Below are 19,397 nucleotides of genomic sequence, written 5' to 3' on the forward strand. Positions count from 1 at the left end.
TGTCTCCTTTCTGGTGAAGAATTGGCTTGGTAGTTTGGTCTGCCCTGTTCCCATGATGCACTGGGCCAGGGACAGACTAATTTGCATATAGCCAGGTTCTGAGCTGGGATGGGGCAGTGAGATAAATAACGGTGATGGATCAAGCCCTGATCTTTGGACTGGGTAAGAGTGGTCTGCTTAATTCAGACACTCTGTTCATCACCACCCCTTTTCTGAATCACACCAGAACATGGGCTTCTATGGGAATTCACAAGGGCATATTATCAAGCCCATTATTGCCGCTTTAGCAGCAGTTTCCTGCCGCTACAGTGGCGATAATTTTAACGCTGTTCTTGATAATATGCCCGTTAGTTTCTGTTGGCAAGGTATTCCCATGGAGTACCACACTACTTGAATGTGAAAGATACAACCCATCAAAAAGCAAAAGGGGCAGTCTGTATTTAAGAGTGCTATTTTGAAAAAGAAAAAAATATGTCTTGTGCTGAATTGAAATGAAAAACAAAAGTGCAATAGCATGGTGTTCAGATTGTTTAAAGCAGTGAATTTTACAAAGGAAACCTTTGTTTCACAGAAGTCAGTGTTGGGGTTTCTAGCCAAAAAAGAGGCACAACTTCCCTACACTGTAGAATTTCACTACCTCTGGATGTTATCTGTGCATAGCGTAGTATTTGCCTTTATATACTCAGTCCCTTGGTGACGTTCAGGAATCATTTTTGTGACAGATATTTGTGTCAACTGGCCAAACCACCCATACTTTCCTAACTGGGTCTGTCCTGTTGTTTAATAAATGGCATCTGATTTTGCCCCTGCATGTCAATTATTCCACCCCATGTGATGGTGTTTGATGGTGCATGGCAACGTTCCTACTAGTGTTTAAACAACCACATTTCTAGATGGATTACAGTTGTGTAGGAGTTGATATCCATAATGATGGCAACAGTTATAAAGCGTCACAAGAATAACTCTCTAACATTTCATGATCGAAAATGTAGCAATTATTCCTAAAACAGACAGCATGTTAATCCAATTTTCAGAAAATAATGCACTGCAGGTATTAATATCACTGAATGAATGATAAAATGAATGAAATAATTGAAAGTTCAAAATACATTATTCAGAATTAAAACTGGATGATTACATAGATTATTTAGAATACAAGGGCTTGTTCAGGCCAAATACATTTACATTCTCTTTGCTTTTGAATTGAAAATAGATGTGGCTTCAGTATTATGTTGAGCCTGTTTTGTAGAAAGTGTCCACTAAGAGACATAATAAAAAAAGCTAGCTCTAAGCAAAATCAGAAAAGAAAAAATATGAATCCAGAAATACCCTGTAGTTCTACCCATGGTAAAATCAGGTATGTATCTTTTGGAAAAAGAAAAAGGTTCAAAAGTTTGTGCTTCAATGGTTTGTTGCTTTGGCTGGCGTTGTTTCCTGTTCACCAGTGTTTAATTTGTGCTGGTGATTTCTGGTGCTTAGCACCGGCACTTATTATTCGGGCCGGGTCTAGACCTGCGTTTGACTGCATAACGTGTGTCACACAATAAAATGTGTTCACTTCTCACTTTGTCTCTGAGTCTCCATGAAGAGCTGTGCCAGTAATAAATCCATTCCCTTCAGTCAGTGTTGCCGGTAGGCAGGCCACTGATTGGACTGCATTTGTTAATGTGGGGCTGCGTGAGGCAGCATGCGTAACCTTTTTAAATTGGTGCCGCCGCCCGCCTTATGATCAGGACACACGCATGCCATGACGCAGAGGCAGTTCAGCACTTTTATTTGAAGCTGCGTGTCGTGCAGCAGCTGGTAACCAGTAAGTTTGTTTTCTTGAGCATGGTGGATTGCATGAACATTACAGTTCCAGGATGTGAGATTAGGGCTGAGGCAGTTAGTTACATGCCCGTTAGCCTTAGCCTCCTCTTCGCATCTCAGAGGCGGTGACTTGATATTTCTGACATTGTCCCACGGCAGGAAAAAAGCCCACTCAAATATGATTTTGTTTCTTTGCTCTATGATTAATGCCTTGTGCGCGGAATGATCTCTTACTACCTGAACTCCTATCCTCGGTTTTGGCTCTACTCTGCATTGGCACAAAGGTTTAATGTATGGCAGGCACTTGCCCCTTCAGTGAACATAGCCAGCCTGTGGAGTGCTGCAGAATTTTAAAACAAATGAATATGAAAAAACACAAGTTTTGTCAGAAACAAAACTGCATTCGTTTTACAGAATATATTTAAAATATTAACCCATGAGTAATGATTTAACTTTGCTATTGAAGCACGGACATGCTGTTTTGTTAACTGTATGCTTTTAAGTGAACATTGCGCTTTTTAGCAAAAAGGCTGCAGGCTGAAAATCACCCGATGCAGAAATATTTCAGGCCTCCTGGCCTCGCCTCGGGGTCAATGTCAAACTGTGGTTAGTTTCAACTGTAGCCGAGGCTGTTGAATAATAATGGCGGCTCACAGTGTGACCAGTGTCCCGGCGCATTGATGAATGTTATGGCTGGCAGGGTCCAGATGGTTGTCAGCCTTTGTTTTGGGCACAAGGAGGCTGCAGCGACATTTCTGGCCTTGCAATTCACCTAAAATAGGCAGAGGCGAAGAGAGGAAACCGAAAGGATCCAGGTCCGCATTCCCAGGTGAACGCGTGTGCAGCCAGCTCTTAAGTGCAAACTCCAGTCTTAACTCTGAAAAAATGCCTAAATATGGTAGTGCCCTTGGTCTTATGTAACATTTTCTATACACTGACTTACACATATATTTTTCACTGTCTTTATGTGTGTTTGATGTAAAGTGCTCAGACACCATAATCTGGTATGAGAAGCACCATAAAACAAATGAAATATAGGAGAAAGGGGCTATGGAGAAATGAGGGGCGGGGGGCTTCCTAACAAAACTTTGCTTGAGGAAGGCTCCTATGCTGAAATTCAGATCATGTATTACAGCTGGCTTTCTGCAGTGCCAGTTGAGGATGTGGGTGGAGCCAATAGAGTGGGTGGGTTGAGCCGGGGAAAGTGGCTGTTGGCCTCTGACAAGCATTTGGGCACCTGGACTTCATATTTTACACATTAAGCACTGCTGGTTACGTGGAGCCATGGAAAACATATCAAGGTTAATGAAATTGCCAGAAGCTGTGTAATCAATTGTTGAAATTGCATTGTGTTTAGTTGAAGTTATTTTTGCTGTTTTTGTTGAAAAACCGTTGAGATGTTGAAGTTAATACGTGATGTTTTTGTTGAGAAACATTGGAGCATTTATTATTTTATGTTTTGTTGAAAAACTTTGAAATGTTGAAGTTATTATTTGATGTTCTTTGTTGAAAAAACGTTGGTGTACACATTTGTTTTTGGCCAAATTGCAACTTGAGTGTTGTCTTGACTTTTATTTTAAATTTGAAAGGTTGGTTCAAGGGGAACTAGTTCCATTGCATTGTTGCATATCCCCGACTCCTTGCATTTGACTCCTCAAATGTGATGAGCCTTTCAGTTTGAACTTCTTGAATAAAAGCGAGAGGGACGTCTACTACTGTTGATTCCATGAGGCCTACTCCTCATTATTGGCCACATAGTGTTGGTTGATTCTTTCAATTGAAACTTATCTGTTTTCCTTTTTCACTGCAAGATGGGGCAAAAGTACAGTTCTTGTTATTTTCACATCAAGGACTGGCACAGAATTTCCTGTATGAGGGGCCAAATTCCTTTGTGTCCACAATCTTGTTCTCTCTCTGCCAAGATCCCCAACTTTGGGATCCAGACAGGTCTTGCCGTGATTACCTCGACTTTCCAGTGGCGGCATGTTTCAGAATATTTCTTTGTTTCATTTAGTTCCTGAAAAACAGCCAAATGATGATGGACACAGAATATTTTTCATCCGCCACTGTGCCTTCACATTCAAGATCAGGTCCCCACATTCGTAAATGGAGTTAGACATCCTAGAGAGGTTCTTGGCTGGGTGTGTATTGCCCCCTGAATCCATTTAAGTGTTTTACCCAACTACCTCCCCTGCCTAATATTCTAGCTGTTAAAGATTGCTCTATGTCCCCGTCCACCCTCTCCACTACCTAAATTCCCTCAGGATGGTGTTGGAGAGGAGTACCGCAATGTTACGCCCATCCCTTCCAAGGCCTCTTTGTAAGGCTGAGAGCCAAACGCAGACTCACAAGCCATGGTGTAACGTTGACTGCGTATCTCCTGATAAAGACTCGCAAATCTTCTATAACAGTTTGAGTGTCAGCCGAGTGCTGAGGCCATACCTATAAGAAACTAGAGCACGGATCCACTGCCACTAAAATGTATTTTTCAGCTACCTCAAAATTTGAGGGGCCACAGTGGTCCTATTACACAACACGATCTAGTGGGCAGTCTGACGCTGTCTAGCAATGGGGCCTGCGTGGGTTTTGTGATGGTGGAACCTGGCATCTGTTTACAGATGTTGCAGTTCAAGGCAAAGTCAATAGTCTGTCTTTTGAACTCTGGCCACTAATAGCACTGTTGCAATTAGGAAATAGTAGCTATGACCCCTGAGTGCATGGAGCCCATGCTCTTGTGTGCTTTAAATGATTAATTCCTGCCTATGGTCCATATTTGGAATTACTCTGTCCCCCACTCCAGGAATCTGAGCATATGGAATGTTGTTTGCACCTAAGTTGTAGGAGTATTTGAGTGGAGAGTTCTTAGGCACTGCTGTGCTGCCATTGCGTGAAGCAATTACAGCCACCAAATCTAACCATCTATTCTCGTTGTTGAACAAGTGTGCACAGCTACGGAAGCCATGTGAACAGCCTCTTGTGTGGCTTCAACAGCCAATGAATGCCTCTCAATGTGCACGCCTTCACGTTAATGACTCAGCGTGTGGATCTCGTGAGCTTTTGGTAGGTCGTTTTTCAACTCCACCAGCTGTTCCCATCATTTTTTGTGTTTAATGTTGCCACCTTTTGCATCTTTAAACCCATTTTGTTCCCAATGGTGTAAATATTTATTATACAATTGCACTCAGCAAAAGGAATCACTCACCATGAGTGTGGGGAATTCGCGATCCGTGTTTACAAGGTCAGGTATCATGGCTTTTAAAGCTGCCAACCAAGCTGTACTTTTACCTAGTATTAGTTTATTGGTGAAATGAGGACGGAACTAGCCATCCAACATCTGACTTTTAATGATGGCGGACGTTGAGGCATACCCACCAGTGTAAATTAAAAAGTCATACTGATCTAGAGGCAAGCTTTCATTTGGTATAGGATGTTCTTTTTCATATTGCAGGAATGCCTGTGTTTTTAAACTTGGATCAAATCTGTATTCAACCTCTGATGCACCAAAACAATAAGCCCATTGTATCCATTCTGGATGTAAGGCTTTAGCATTAGAAATGCAAGCCATTATAACAGCTTCTAAAGCCGGTACTGGGATGATGACAATAATGCGTCTCCCATGAGCCAGTGCTCTTTCTTTTGCTACAGTAGGCTGAATGGCTTTCAGAATTTGTCAGTTGAAGTAAAACGCATTTCTGCGTTTGTGTACAGATAAGATTTGTATGCGATTGGTACAGTTTCACTTTCATTAAGGGTTAAATAAGTGTACCTGCATTTACCCAAAAGTATACAGATTACCAGGTTTTAAAGCTTTCCCACCTAAACTGTCCCTTCCCAGTTCTGCATATGTAGTTTCAATTATTTTGGGAAGTTCTTGTGGTTGGTCTATAAGACTGACCTCTCCTATGCGTTGGCGGATCGCCACTGAAGCTGTTTCCCCTTTAATGTTAGCAGGTATTATTGTTGATACCTGGTCTTAATTACTTAGTAATTTCATACCTAAGTTCAAAGCTGGTTCATCTCCATACTCGTTCTGTATCTGTCGTAAAACATCTGGAAATACAGCTAAGGAAGGAATACCATGAGTTCTGGTATATATGGCAGCAAAGACTGTACCCCAAGTGGTGCAATCATCTAACTGTGGTGTGATTCCCATGGACAAGCTGATTGTTAGCATTCTGTGCGTTTCAAATGGTGTGGTATTTTGAAATACTGGTTCTAATTGGGTCATTTTCTGAGCTACCCAGAAAGGAATCTGTTCAAGTTTCGTGGGCAGTTTACCCGTTACTGCTTGTAAGGTTTGAAGACTGATTTTATTAGCGGTGCTCTGTGTAGGAGCTGTGTGAATTTTAGCTACTGTGGGCTCATAAGTTGGGTTCGTGTTGTTAGAGCACTGAATCTTGTGGTATTATGTCAATGTCAGGATGTGCGTCGTGTAGCCGGCTAGTTTTGGCCATGTAGCTCCTGGTCTACCATTAAACCAGAAATTGTGGTTCTGAAAAGTAAGCAGAATCTCTATCTCCTCAAATGGAGTGATGATTGCAGGGACATCTTCATGTATGTAAGAATGAAAAGTCTGAGTTACTGCTGGGAATGTAACCCAAGTTTAGAACACCTCTGATTGATGATCTTCGTGTGCCTTTATCAATAAGCCTGATATTGGGTGCAAAATTTATTGCATTTGCTTCCTCTTCATCGTTTGAAACCTGTATCCCAGAGACAGGAGCAGCTGCCTTGACAGACATTGTGTTATGAAAACAAAATGTCCTAAAAAACGGGTTTTAAGATAAGGTTTTAAAAGGCACAATTGTTCAGAACCTATTTCCTTCAAGCTTGATTAACCAACAGCCAATACATAGGATTGCTCCTACTCAGCCGTGGCAGAATTTTGTGCCTACCCTCCCCAGACGTCTCTGGTTGTTTACGGTGTACCAGCTAGCTCACAAGCCACTAGAAACCTCTTGAATACAAGAAGGGAATAGCTTCTGGCAACCACATAACATGAAACCCTCATCCCTTAGAGTCGTGGAAACAATATACTACTTTTCACTGAGTCATTCTTCTCAGAGAAGTACATAGAAGAAACAGTCGATGTATTTACAATAAAATGTACTGCACAGTCGTTCTTCTAGGACTTGTTATATGTGCTGCGACAATTGGTGGAGAGTAGCAGAAAAATATGGTCAGCAGTGCAGTAAATAAAAATGCATTCTACAGTTCTACTATTTTGCAATAGTAATGAACACATTCAAGAATACAGAATGCATAAGATAAAGCCTATGCTCCTAAGATGTCTGAATAGATGTACCTACGTGTACCTAGCTTGTGTGTAGGTCTAAAGGAGCCAAGAATTCCCCTGGGATTTGGTCTAACCTCATTACCTTAGCAATGTGTGAATGGGACTTTGTCCTGATCTCAAGCTCGACACCCCGGGAGGGGTGGGTGGACCTCTGCCTGCTGGAACTTCAGCATGAAGTAGTTGCAGCATCTCGGTCAGAGAGTTGGAATGCAAGTCTCGGTCCCCTCTTCCTAATCTACAGAGGAAAGGTGTATTTATACCCTAGGTGCTTAGCCACTTTTGGACATGGAAATGACGTATTTAGAACGGACCGTCTTCTTCTGAGGAATAAGTGTGGAAGGAGGTGTAGAGCCCATTCAAAATCAGCGAAGAAGTCAGTGTACCCCTCCTTCTGCACCCAGAGCAAATGTCAGATAAGGGACAGCCTTCTTTGCTTGTTATTGTGAAGGGAGGGCAACTAATGTAGGTGAAAGGGCCTTTAGTAGGTGAAAGGGTCTGCCTGTCTTTGTGGAACAAAGGATTTGTGCCTCTGATATGACATGATGGTGCACACCTATATATACAATGCATACAATGGTGCAGAAAGAGGGAAGAGAGGTATAGAAAGGGGCAAGAGAATTGCATATATAGGCAAGAGGGGTTCAGAAAGAAGCAACAGAGGTGCCGACAGAGGCAAGAGAGGTGCAGAAAGAAGCAAGTGGTAAAAATAGGCAAGAGAGTTGCACAAATAGGAAAGAGGGGTGCAGAAAAAGGCAGGAGGGGTGTAGAAAGAATTAACTGAGGTGCCGAAAGAGACAAGAGAGGTGCAAAAATAAGTAAGTGAAGTACAGAAAGAGGCAATAGAGGTGCAGAAAGAAGCAGGAGAGGCACAGAAACAAGCAAGAGAAGTACAGAAAGAGCCAGGAGAGCCACTGAAAGAAGCAACAGAGGTTTAGAAAGAAGCAAGAGAAGTGCAAAAAGAGGCAAGTGAGGTGCAGAAAGAAGCAAGAGAAGTGCAGAAAGAACCAACAGAGGTGCAAAAAGAGGCACAAGGGATGTAGAAAGAGGCAGGAGAGGCACAGAAAGAGGCAAGAGAGTTACAAAAAGAGGCAGGAGGCGTACAAAAAGAAAGAAGAAAAGTGCAGAAAGAGGCAAGAGAATTGCTGAAAGAAGCAACAGAGGTGTAGAAAGTAGTGTAGTGCGAAGGGTGCAGAAGGAGCAAGAGAAGGTGGGGTGCAGAAAGAGGCACGAGATTTACAGAAAGAGGCCACAGGGGTACAAAAAGAAGGAAGAGAATTGCAGAAAAAGGCAAGAGAATTGCTAAAAGAAGCAATAGAGGTGTAGAAAGAAGCAAGAGAAGTGCAGAAAGAGGCATGTGAGGTGCAGAGAAAAGCAAGTGCAGTGCAGAAAGAACCAACAGAGGTACAATCACAGGCAAGATGGGTGCAGAAAATGGTAGGAGGGGTGCAGAAAGAGGCAAGAGATATACAGAAAGAGTCAGGAGGGTACAGACAGAAGGAAGAAACGTGCAGAAAGAGGAAAGGGAATTGCTGAAAAAAGCAACAGAGGTGTAGAAAGTAGCAAGAGAAGTGCAGAAAGAGGCAAGTGTGGTGCAAAAAGAAGCAAGAGCAGTGCAGAAAGAACCCAGAGTAGTGCTGAAAGAGGCAAGTGAAGTGCAGAAAGAGGCAAGAGATCTGCAGAAAAAAGCAACAGAGGTGCTGAAAGAGGCAAATGAGGTACAGAAAGAAGCAAGAGATGTGCAGAAAGAAAGAAGATAAGTACAGAAAGAAGTCATATAGGTGCAGAAAGAGGCAAAAAGACAAGAGAGGTGAAGAAGGGTGCAGAAAGAGACAAGAAGGGTACAGAAAGAAGCAAATAGGGTGCAGAAAGAGGCAACTGGCATGCAGAAAGAGGGAACAAAGGCACAGAAAGTAGAAGAGATTTGCAGAAATAGGCAAGAGAAGTGCAGAAACATAAATGTGTAGAAAGAAGCAAAAGAAATGCAGAAAGAGGCAAGAGAAGTGCAGAAAGAAGCTAGACCAGTGCAGAAAGAACCAGCAGAGGTGCAAAAAGAGGCAAGGGGTGCAGAAAATGGTATGGGGTGCACAAAGAGGCAAGAGAGGTACAGAAAGAAGCCTGAGGGATGCAGAAAGAGGAAGAAAAGTTTCAAAAGAGGCAAGAGAATTGCTGAAATAAGCCACAGAGGTCTAGAAAGAAGCAAGAGAAGTGCAGAAAAAAGGAAGAGCAGTTAGGAAAGAACCAACAGAGGTACTGAAAGAGGCAAGAGGGGTATAGAAAATGGTAGGAGGGGCTACTCAAAGAAGCAAGAGAGGTACAGAAAGAGGCAGGAGGGGTGCAGAAAGAAGGAAGAAAAGTGTAGGAAGAGACAAGAGAATTGCATAAAGAGGCAAGTGAGGTGCAGAAAGAGGCATAAGATCTGCAGAAAAAAAGCAACAGAGGGGCTAAAAGAGGCAACTGAGGTGCGGAAAGAAGCAAAAGAGGTGCAGAAAGAAAGAAGAGAAGTGCAGAAAGAAGTAACAGAGGTGCAGAAAGAGGCAAAAAAGGGTGCAGAAGAAGTAAGAGGGACACAGAAAAAGGGAAGAGAGGTGCAGAAAAAGGGAAAAAAGGTGCAGAAAGAGGCAAGAGGGATACAGAAAGAAGCAAATGAGGTGCAGAAAGAGGCGACAGACATGCAGAAAGATGGAAGAGAGGTCCAGAAAGTAGAAGAGATTTGCAGCAAGAGGCAAGAGAAGTGCAGAAATAGAAATGTGCATAAAGAAGCAACAGAAATGCAGATAGAGGCAAGAGAGGCATAGAAGGAAGCCAGAAGCTTGCACACCATTAGTACCAATTTAACACCCACATTTGGCAATAAGTAACAGATGACCATTCAAGGGTTGCAAAGGGCCTTCCACAATGCTGTAACACTTATCGCTACATTTTTGGTAACGTTTGATCCGTTGAGCACTGCTGCTCGGAGGATGAAGTCCTCCTATCTCCTGAGGTCCTCAGGACACAAGAGGACCTCATTGCCCCACCAGCAGTGAGCCAGGAGGCGCTTTTGCAGAGTGGTGTAAAAAGAGGCGTGGCGTCAGACCATCTCTCTGCATTCCAGCTGTGTGGCGCTTACTAGAGGTACCTGGTGGGTTTTTTTGGTGATGATTATCGCGTGTTCTTGAGATTATCCCCCATAGAATGCAAAAATATCAACTCTCTACACTTAAACAGGTAAGAACGAAAATATTGAGAAAAAAATCGATGTAAAAAATATAGTACAAAAGATCGAATTTTATATATATAAAATAAAATAATATATATTAAATATGTTAAATAATAACATTTATATAACAAATAAAGTAGATTTAATATAAATTCAAAAAAATATAATACACCTAATTTAAAAACTTAAAGACATACATAATTATTCATATATATTTACTTTAAAACAATTAATGAACTATTAATTTTAATTAATTTGATAATTGTACAATTATATAAAAATTTACAAATATATATATATATATATTCACTGAAAAAAACACAGATTTCAAGGACGTTATAGTTAGAAATTACCATTTAAAAAACATTAGAAATTCACTGAAAAAACCACAGGTTTCAGGGACATTATAGTTAGTTGGACAGTTTACTCATACCAAACCAGTGAAATTCGCCCGTTATAGTTAGTTGAGCTAAATATAACTAGCGCCCCCGCAATGCACTGCTGATGACGTCACATATTACATCATTCATGACATGGTTAGTGACATCACTGATGACATCACTGATGACATCTCAAATGACATCACTGATGACATCAACCGCAGTTGCGAGGAGATGGCAGGTCCCCGGGGTGACTCCAGAGTCTCTCTCCTGTCATCGTTATCAATAGGGCCAATATCCACCTGTCATACCTCTCTAAGGCAATGAAGCGCTGTGGGTAACCAAAGTTTGATTTATTTTGGAAATGTGATGGTCTTGTAGATCCCCCATAAGAAGTTTGCCCTCAAGTGGACTGAATTGAGGAAGGTCAGTGAGATTCTTGCGATAGGGAGAGAGTGAGTGGAGAAACTGTAAATCTTTTTAGAATTGGGTGCGTAGCATGATCTATTCCCTCTGTAGGTCTGAGAAGGATTTAAGAGTGGTGCCTTAAAGAATGTCCCCCAATGTAGGGATCCCAATCCGGTCCCAACCTTGAAAGCCTGCAAGTATTGTAGACGTGGGAGAAGGCAGGTACTCCATAGTGGGGCACTGCCTATTTAGCCCGCTGATATGACGAAGAGACTACCACCACACAGCTAGCAAGACGCTTGTGGCCAAAGGGAGAGCCTGGGCTATTAGCGCGACTATATAGGAATTTATGTACCAATGGATCTCCCAAGAGCCATATCTCTACATTATATGCAGGTTCCCCTCGTGGGCAGTACCACCAATCACTGAGAACCTGTAGCTAAGGGGCAGAATAGTATGACTGTATATCGGCCTTTGTGATGCCACCACAGTATGTTGAGAGAAAACAGGTGCAGAGTGCTATCCTGAATGCTCCTTGTCCCCAAAGAGACCCATTTAACATGCAGTTAATCTATCTGAACCACGTTTCTGGAATGGGAAAGATTCTGAAGCTAGTATAGGAGCCTGGGGAGAGAGATCATCGTAAATATTGCAGAGCGTCCATACAGGGAGAGGGGTATGTCGGCCCAGGATTTCAGTTATGTTTTAACCTTGGTAAGGACCGTGTCCGGATCGTGAGCCCATGCCATGTCCTGCCTATCTGTGATAAAGACCCCTAAATATTTCAATACTTCCGGAGTCTGAGAGAGGTCTGTAGTCCATCTGTAATCATCATCCACCCCCCAGAGTGGCCATAGTGTGGATTTTTTTACATACATAAAGAGCCCAGAGGTCTCGACAAATATTTGTATAATTTGGAGAATTCAGGGCCCTACCTATGAGGGTCAGACATAAAGAAAAGAACGTCATCAACATACAGAGCTAGCCGGTCAGAAACTTTTGCGGTCCACTAAAAGCCCCTGACCATAGCGTCTAAGTGAATCCAGGCTGCCAACGATTTGATGGCCAGTGCGAACAACAAAGGAAAGAGTGGACACTGCTGTCTAGTGCCCCGCCTGATTGGGAATGGTGCAGACACCCTACCGGCTAAACCCACGGAGGCAGTCAACCCGTGATAAAGCATACGAATATACGATAAGAACTTTGAACTAAAATGGAGGCACCTTAAGAGAATGAATAAGTATGCCCAGCTGACCAAATCAAATGCTACGTCGATATGATCTAACAAGAGGGCAGCGGAGCGGTGAAGACAATCTACAGCCACAAATGCATTATGCGGCTGGCGTGGCCCCAAGAGAATGAGGGCCTAACAGGGCCATCTAGGCTTTATAGAATTAGCTGGGGAGGCCATTCGGGCCCGGTGCCTTACCTATATGTAGATCAACCATTGTGGTGGTCATTTACTCTAGGGACAGGGGGGCCTTGGGTGACTCACTGGTCTCTTCAGAGAGAGCCTTTGGAGGGATGTCATTAGAGAATTGCTGTATCTCTGAGGGATCGAGGACCTGATTTGCTGTATATAATGATTGATAATAGTCTGCAAAGCTGTCAGCCAGCACTGCCGGATTGGTAATTAGAATCTCATCATCTGAATCTCAAAGGCTCTGAAGGGGAGTATGTGTTTGCACTTGTTGGCATAGTTGAAAGAGGAGTCTTCCAGAATTCTCGCCCCACTGATAAATTCTGCATCGTGTAGCAAGCTACGTGCCCGGGCTTCATCTATCTGCATGCTATGATGTTGTTGTTAGATAACCTGCAGCTACCGACGTGTTTCCACCCCGTCCGCATCCTAGGCCTGCCGTTCCATTGTCATGATCTGTGCTTCCAGTTGGATAAGTGCCAGCCATCCCATATGTCATTCCACTGTACAGAAGCTAATGTCCACTCCCAGGAATGTGGGCTTCATGACCTCCCAAAATGTGCATGCCTACAATACTGTCCGTCCCTTTGTTATACGAGATATAATCGGACAGCACACTATGAATATGGGCCCGGTACATTGGGTTTTGTAGATGCCACCCCGAGAGTCATCAAAGAAAGGGGTGTTGGCTCTGGCCAATCTGAAAATGTGTAGCTACAGGCGAGTAATCTGACAGACCCCTGGGTATGATCATTGCTTTCAGAACTCTATGGGCATTCAAGTGTAGAATAGGAGGTATGGTTGTGGGAGAAGTAAGTGTAGCTGGCTTCCTTGGGGTGATGTGCAAGCCATGTGTCAACCCATCCCACCATGTCGACCAGTGTACGTAGTTTAGAGTCAGATGGGTTTGTCACGTCTCCTGCAGAACGCCAACTACCTACACTTGAGAACATTACATCATTCCAGTCGCCCCCACTACTGCTAGATCTTCCGGCATGCCACCCCATATCCCGACCAGGTGATCTAAAAAGCTCTAACCCAAAGGCCGAGGGCCATAGACACTGCCAAACACAATCAACTCCCCAGCAACCTCCGCATTAACAAAAATATATCTACCATGTATGTTAACCCACATTTGTATCAGATTAAACGGACCGAGCGATGAATCAATACGGTAACACCTCTGGAGTCTTTCACAAATCTTGCATGGAGGGCGTGTACAAAGCCATATCGAGCAAAACAGGGGGCCTATGTACCAAGCATATGTGTCTTTTGTAGGAGAAGGACATCAGCTCCTAAGTTTATAGCATGGCGGAGTACAGCGCCTGTTTAATCTTTTCAAGAATACCCCTAGAATTCCAACTCACAACATGTATCTACCCTGGAGAGTGTCCTATTGCTTCTGTTGCTATTGTTTGGAGTTAGAATGGTTAGACTTCCTCCGGGGTATGAGGTACAGGAGCATGTAGGGCATCTTGAGATCGCCAAGGTGTGCCTTGGCAGCGGTGAAATGACTGACACAGCTGTTGAACCATTCTTGTGTAGTCTGGGAATATCATGATCCGCTGGGACTCGTAGACTAGACCCATCTACGACCTCGCCCGCTGCAAGATGACATCCCGGCCCCGGAAATTCAAGATTCGTGCAATCATGGAGCATGGCCTGGCCACCCTCTGACCACAAAGCACAGTAGGAGGAAGTCAGTCGGGATCCAAGAGTTAAGCCACTGCATAAGAAACTTTCCTGTGTCGTCTCCCACGCAGTTTTCAGGAAAAGCCATGAAGCGGAGATTGTTTCTCCTTGCGCGTTCCTCTGCATTTGCCACCCGTAGGGCCAGTCCCTTGGTCAATTCTCCAGGGAGGTAACTTTGTGTTGCAATGTGGTTACTGCGTCTTCAACCCTTGCCACTCTCATCCCGGTTGCTGTAATGCAATCGACAGAAGTATGATGGTCCTGTTGCAAGTGTGTGACCTGTGTCCCACTGCGCCGATCTGGGTCTCCAGCGCTTGCCTGGCCTAAGTAATGGCTGCCAGGAGTGCTGCATTGTCTGGTAAGCCTGACACAGCGTGTGTGACATCGATGGACTGTGCCACTGTGGGTGTGAATCAGTCCATAGTGCTTTGTTTTGGGCCTGCCCCGGGGGCCTTTCCTTTGGACATTACATGATACTTGTTAGTTAGGGACCTGTGCTTCTATCCCAGGCCAACCACACACATCCAGCAGCGCTGCACACCAAACCGCTACAGCTGGCCGATCCAGTCCCCCAACAGTCGACTGAGAAGGGGTGAGGCTCAAAGCATCACTTTGCCAGAGGCCGATGTGAAAGGCGGTGTACAGCCCATTCTTGGAATCAGTGAAGAAGTCAGTGAACCCCTCCTTCTGCACCCAGAGCACATGTCAGATAAGGGACAACCTTCTTTGTTCGTTATTGTGAAGGGAGGGCAACTAACATAGGTGAAAGGGCCTTTAGTAGGTGAAAGGGCATGCTTGTCTTTGTGGCACAAAGGATTTGTGCCTCTGAAATGACATGATGGTGCGCACCTATGTTAGGGCCCCAATACAATACATAACACCCACTCCACTCTATGGACAACCGGGAATAACCCATTAAAAGCAAACTACATGACTAAAATAAGCATTTGCACATAATTGGCAGGTAGTTGCATGAAAGTGGTTAATGAGCTGAAAAAATAGCAGTTGTTAAAAAATTTAGAATCATTCTAAAAGTCTAAGAGAGAATAAAAATAAAATTACTATAGAGTCTATGGAGACAGTAAAAATCTATAGTGTCAGTAAAAGACACTATTCGGTAGAGTCAGTAGTTACTTCTAAAGGTTCCTGTTCATAAAATTGAAAACTCTTACAAGCTGTTCAGTAGACCATGCTTTCTTAAAAAAAAGGTAAATTTGGAGGGAAAGCTCCAAGCACTTGGTGAGAGTTGAAACAGTCAGAGAAAAAATATGATCCAGGACATGTTTAGCTAAATAGAGATAAAAAGTGCTGGCTGGGAGAGACAACATTTTTGTTGCTAGTTACTGCAGGGAATGGACATTGTAACACATTGCAGAATCGTTGTGGGAGCACAGATGGAACAGAGCTGCCAATTGCTGGTTCTGAGGCAGCCGGTGCTGTCATCGATACCTGGGTGCTGCTAAGGGAAGCAAAAGGCACCCCCTGGATTTGCAAGTAATGCTTTGGTTTTGTATGATGGGAATACGCTTGGGACACAGCCAAGCATGGGACATCAGCAGTTCCAGCCTGATGGTAAATGCCACTGGCGTTTCCTTTGGAAGTGTCAGACAGATGCTGACCAAACATTCTTCCCTGCAAAAACATGCATCGAAGTACAGGTATGTTGCAGTCCTTTCAGGCTGTTCTTTAAATATTAGAAACCATGAGGGGCTTAGGGGCATATTGTCAAGAACAGCGTTCAAATTAGCACCGTTTTAGCGGCAGGAAACTGCTGCTAAAGCTGCAATAACGGGCTTGATAATATGCCCTTGTGAATTCTCATAGAAGCCCATGTTCACACCAGAACATGGGCTTCTATGGGAATTCACAAGGGCATATTATCGAGCCCATTATTGCCGCTTTAGCAGCAGTTTCCTGCCGCTACAGTGGCGATAATTTTAACGCTGTTCTTGATAATATGCCCATTAGTTTCTGTTGGCAAGGTATTCCCATGGAGTACCACACTACTTGAATGTGAAAGATACAACCCATCAAAAAGCAAAAGGAGCAGTCTGTATTTAAGAGTGCTATTTTGAAAAAGAAAAAAATATGTCTTGTGCTGAATTGAAATGAAAAACAAAAGTGCAATAGCATGGTGTTCAGATTGTTTAAAGCAGTGAATTTTACAAAGGAGACCTTTGTTTCACAGAAGTCAGTGTTGGGGTTTCTAGCCAAAAAAAGAGGCACAACTTCCCTACACTGTAGAATTTCACTACCTCTGGATGTTATCTGTGCATAGCGTAGGATTTGCCTTTATATACTCAGTCCCTTGGTGAGGTTCAGGAATCATTTTTGTGACAGATATTTGTGTCAACTGGCCAAACCACCCATACTTTCCTAACTGGGTCTGTCCTGTTGTTTAATAAATGGCATCTGATTTTGCCCCTGCATGTCAATTATTCCACCCCATGTGATGGTGTTTGATGGTGCCTGGCAACGTTCCTACGAGTGTTTAAACAACCACATTTCTAGATGGATTACAGTTGTGTAGGAGTTGATATCCATAATGATGGCAACAGTTATAAAGCGTCACAAGAATAACTCTCTAACATTTCATGATCGAAAATGTAGCAATTATTCCTAAAACAGACAGCATGTTAATCCAATTTTCAGAAAATAATGCACTGCAGGTAATAATATCACTGAATGAATGATAAAATGAATGAAATAATTGAAAGTTCAAAATACATTATTCAGAATTAAAACCGGATGTTTAAATAGATTATTTAGAATACAAGGGCTTGTTCAGGCCAAATACATTTACATTCTCTTTGCTTTTGAATTGAAAATAGATGTGGCTTCAGTATTATGTTGAGCCTGTTTTGTAGAAAGTGTCCACTAAGAGACATAATAAAAAAAGCTAGCTCTAAGCAAAATCAGAAAAGAAAAAAGATGAATCCAGAAATACCCCGTAGTTCTACCCATGGTAATTAAATTGTTGCCGCCGCCCGCCTTATGATCAGGACAAACGCATGCCATGACGCACAGGCAGTTCAGCACTTTTATTTGAAGCTGCGTGTCGTGCAGCAGCTGGTAACCAGTAAGTTTATTTTCTTCAGCTTGGTGGTTTGCATGAACATTGCAGTTACAGGATGTGAGATTTGGGCTGAGGCAGTTAGTTACATGCCCGTTAGCCTTAGCCTCCTCTTCACATCTCAGAGGCAGTGACTTGATCTTTCTGACATTGTCCCATGGCAGGAAAAAAAGCCCACTCAAATATGATTTTGTTTCTTTGCTCTCTGATTAATGCCTTGTGCGCGGAAGGATTTATTACTACCTGAACTCCCATCCTCGGTTTTGGCCCTACTGTGCATTGGCACAGAGTTTTAAAGTATGGCAGGCACTTTCCCCTTCAGTGAACTTAGCCAGCCTGTGGAGTGCTACAGAATTTTAACACAAATTATTATGAAACAGTCCCTGGTGCTATAAAAAAACACAAGTTTTGTCAGAAACAAAACTGCATTCGTTTTACAGATTATATTTAAAATATTAACCAATGAGTAATAATTTAACTTTGCTATTGAAGTACCGACATGCTGTTTTGTTAACTGTATGCCTTTAAGTGAACATTGCGCTTTTGAGCAAAAAGGCGGCACGCTGAAAATCCCCCGATGCAGAAATATTTCAGGCCTCCTGGCCTCGCCTCGGGGTCAATGTCAAACTGTGGTTAGTTTCAACTGTAGCCGAGGCTGTTGAATAATAATGGCGGCTCGAAGTGAGACCAGTGTCCCGGCGTAGTGATGAATGTTATGCCTGGCAGGGTCCAGATGGTTGTCAGCCTTTGTTTTGGGCACATAGAGGCTGCAGCGACATTTCTGGCCTTGCAATTCACCTAAAATAGGCAGAGGCGAAGAGAGGAAACCGAAAGGATCCAGGTCCGCATTCCCAGGTAAACGCGTGTGCAGCCAGCTCCTAAAATGCAAACTCCACGTCTTAACTCTTGTGTGCCCTTGGTCTTATGTAACATTTTCCATACACTGACTTACACATATATTATTCACTGTCTTTATGTGTGTTTGATGTAAAGTGCTCAGACACCATAATCTGGTATGAGAAGCACCATAAAACAAATGAAATATATGAGAAAGGGGCTATGGAGAAATGAGGGGTGGGGGACTCCCTAACAAAACTTTGCTTGAGGAAGGCTCCTATGCTGAAATTCAGATCACGTATTAAAGCTGGCTTTCTGCAGTGCCAGTTGAGGATGTGGGTGGAGCCAATAGAGTGGGTGGATGGAGCCGGGGAAAGTGGGTGCTGGCCTCGGACAAGCATTTGAGCACCTGGACTTCATATTTTACAAATTAAGCACTGCTGGTTACGTGGAGCCATGGAAAACATATCAAGGTTAATGAAATAGCCAGAAGCTGTGTGATCAATTGTTGAAATTGCATTGTGTTTAGTTGAGGTTATTTTTGCTGTTTTTGTTGAAAAACCATTGAGATGTTAAAGTTAAAATGTGATGTTTTTGTTGAAAAACACTGAAGATTTTATTATTTTATGTTTTTGTTGAAAAACATTGAAATGTTGAAGTTATTATTTGATGTTCTTTGTTGAAAAAAACGTTGGTGTACACATTTGTTTTTGACCAAATTGCAACTTGAGTGTTGTCTTGACTTTTATTTTAAATTTGAAAGGTTGGTTCAAGAGGAACTAGTTCTATTGCATTGTTGCATAGCCCCCCACTCCTTGCATTTGACTCCTCAAACGTGATGAGCCTTTCAGTTTGAACTTCTTGAATACTAGTGAGAGGGACGTCTACTACTGTCGAGTCCACAAGGTCTACTCCTCATTATTGGCCACATAGTGTTGGTTGATTCTTTCAATTGAAACTAATCTGTTTTCCTTTTTCACGGCAAGATGGGGCAAAAGTACAGTTCTTGTTCCTTTCAGATCAAGGACTGGCACAGGTTTTCCTGTATGAGGGGCCAAATTCATTTGTGTCCACAATCTTGTTGTCTCTCTGCCCAGACTTTTGGAATCCAGACAGGTCTTGCCGTGATAACCTCGACTTCCCAGTGGCGGCCTGTTTCACGTTGTCAGAATATTTCTTTGTTTCTTTGTTTCATTTAGTTCCTGAAAAACAGCCAAATGATGATGGACACAGAATGGTTTTCATCCGCCACTGTGCCTTCACATTCAAGATCAGGTCCCCAC

Source organism: Lissotriton vulgaris, chromosome 7 (assembly GCF_964263255.1).
Source record: "Lissotriton vulgaris chromosome 7, aLisVul1.2, whole genome shotgun sequence".
NCBI classification, from domain to species: domain Eukaryota; kingdom Metazoa; phylum Chordata; class Amphibia; order Caudata; family Salamandridae; genus Lissotriton; species Lissotriton vulgaris.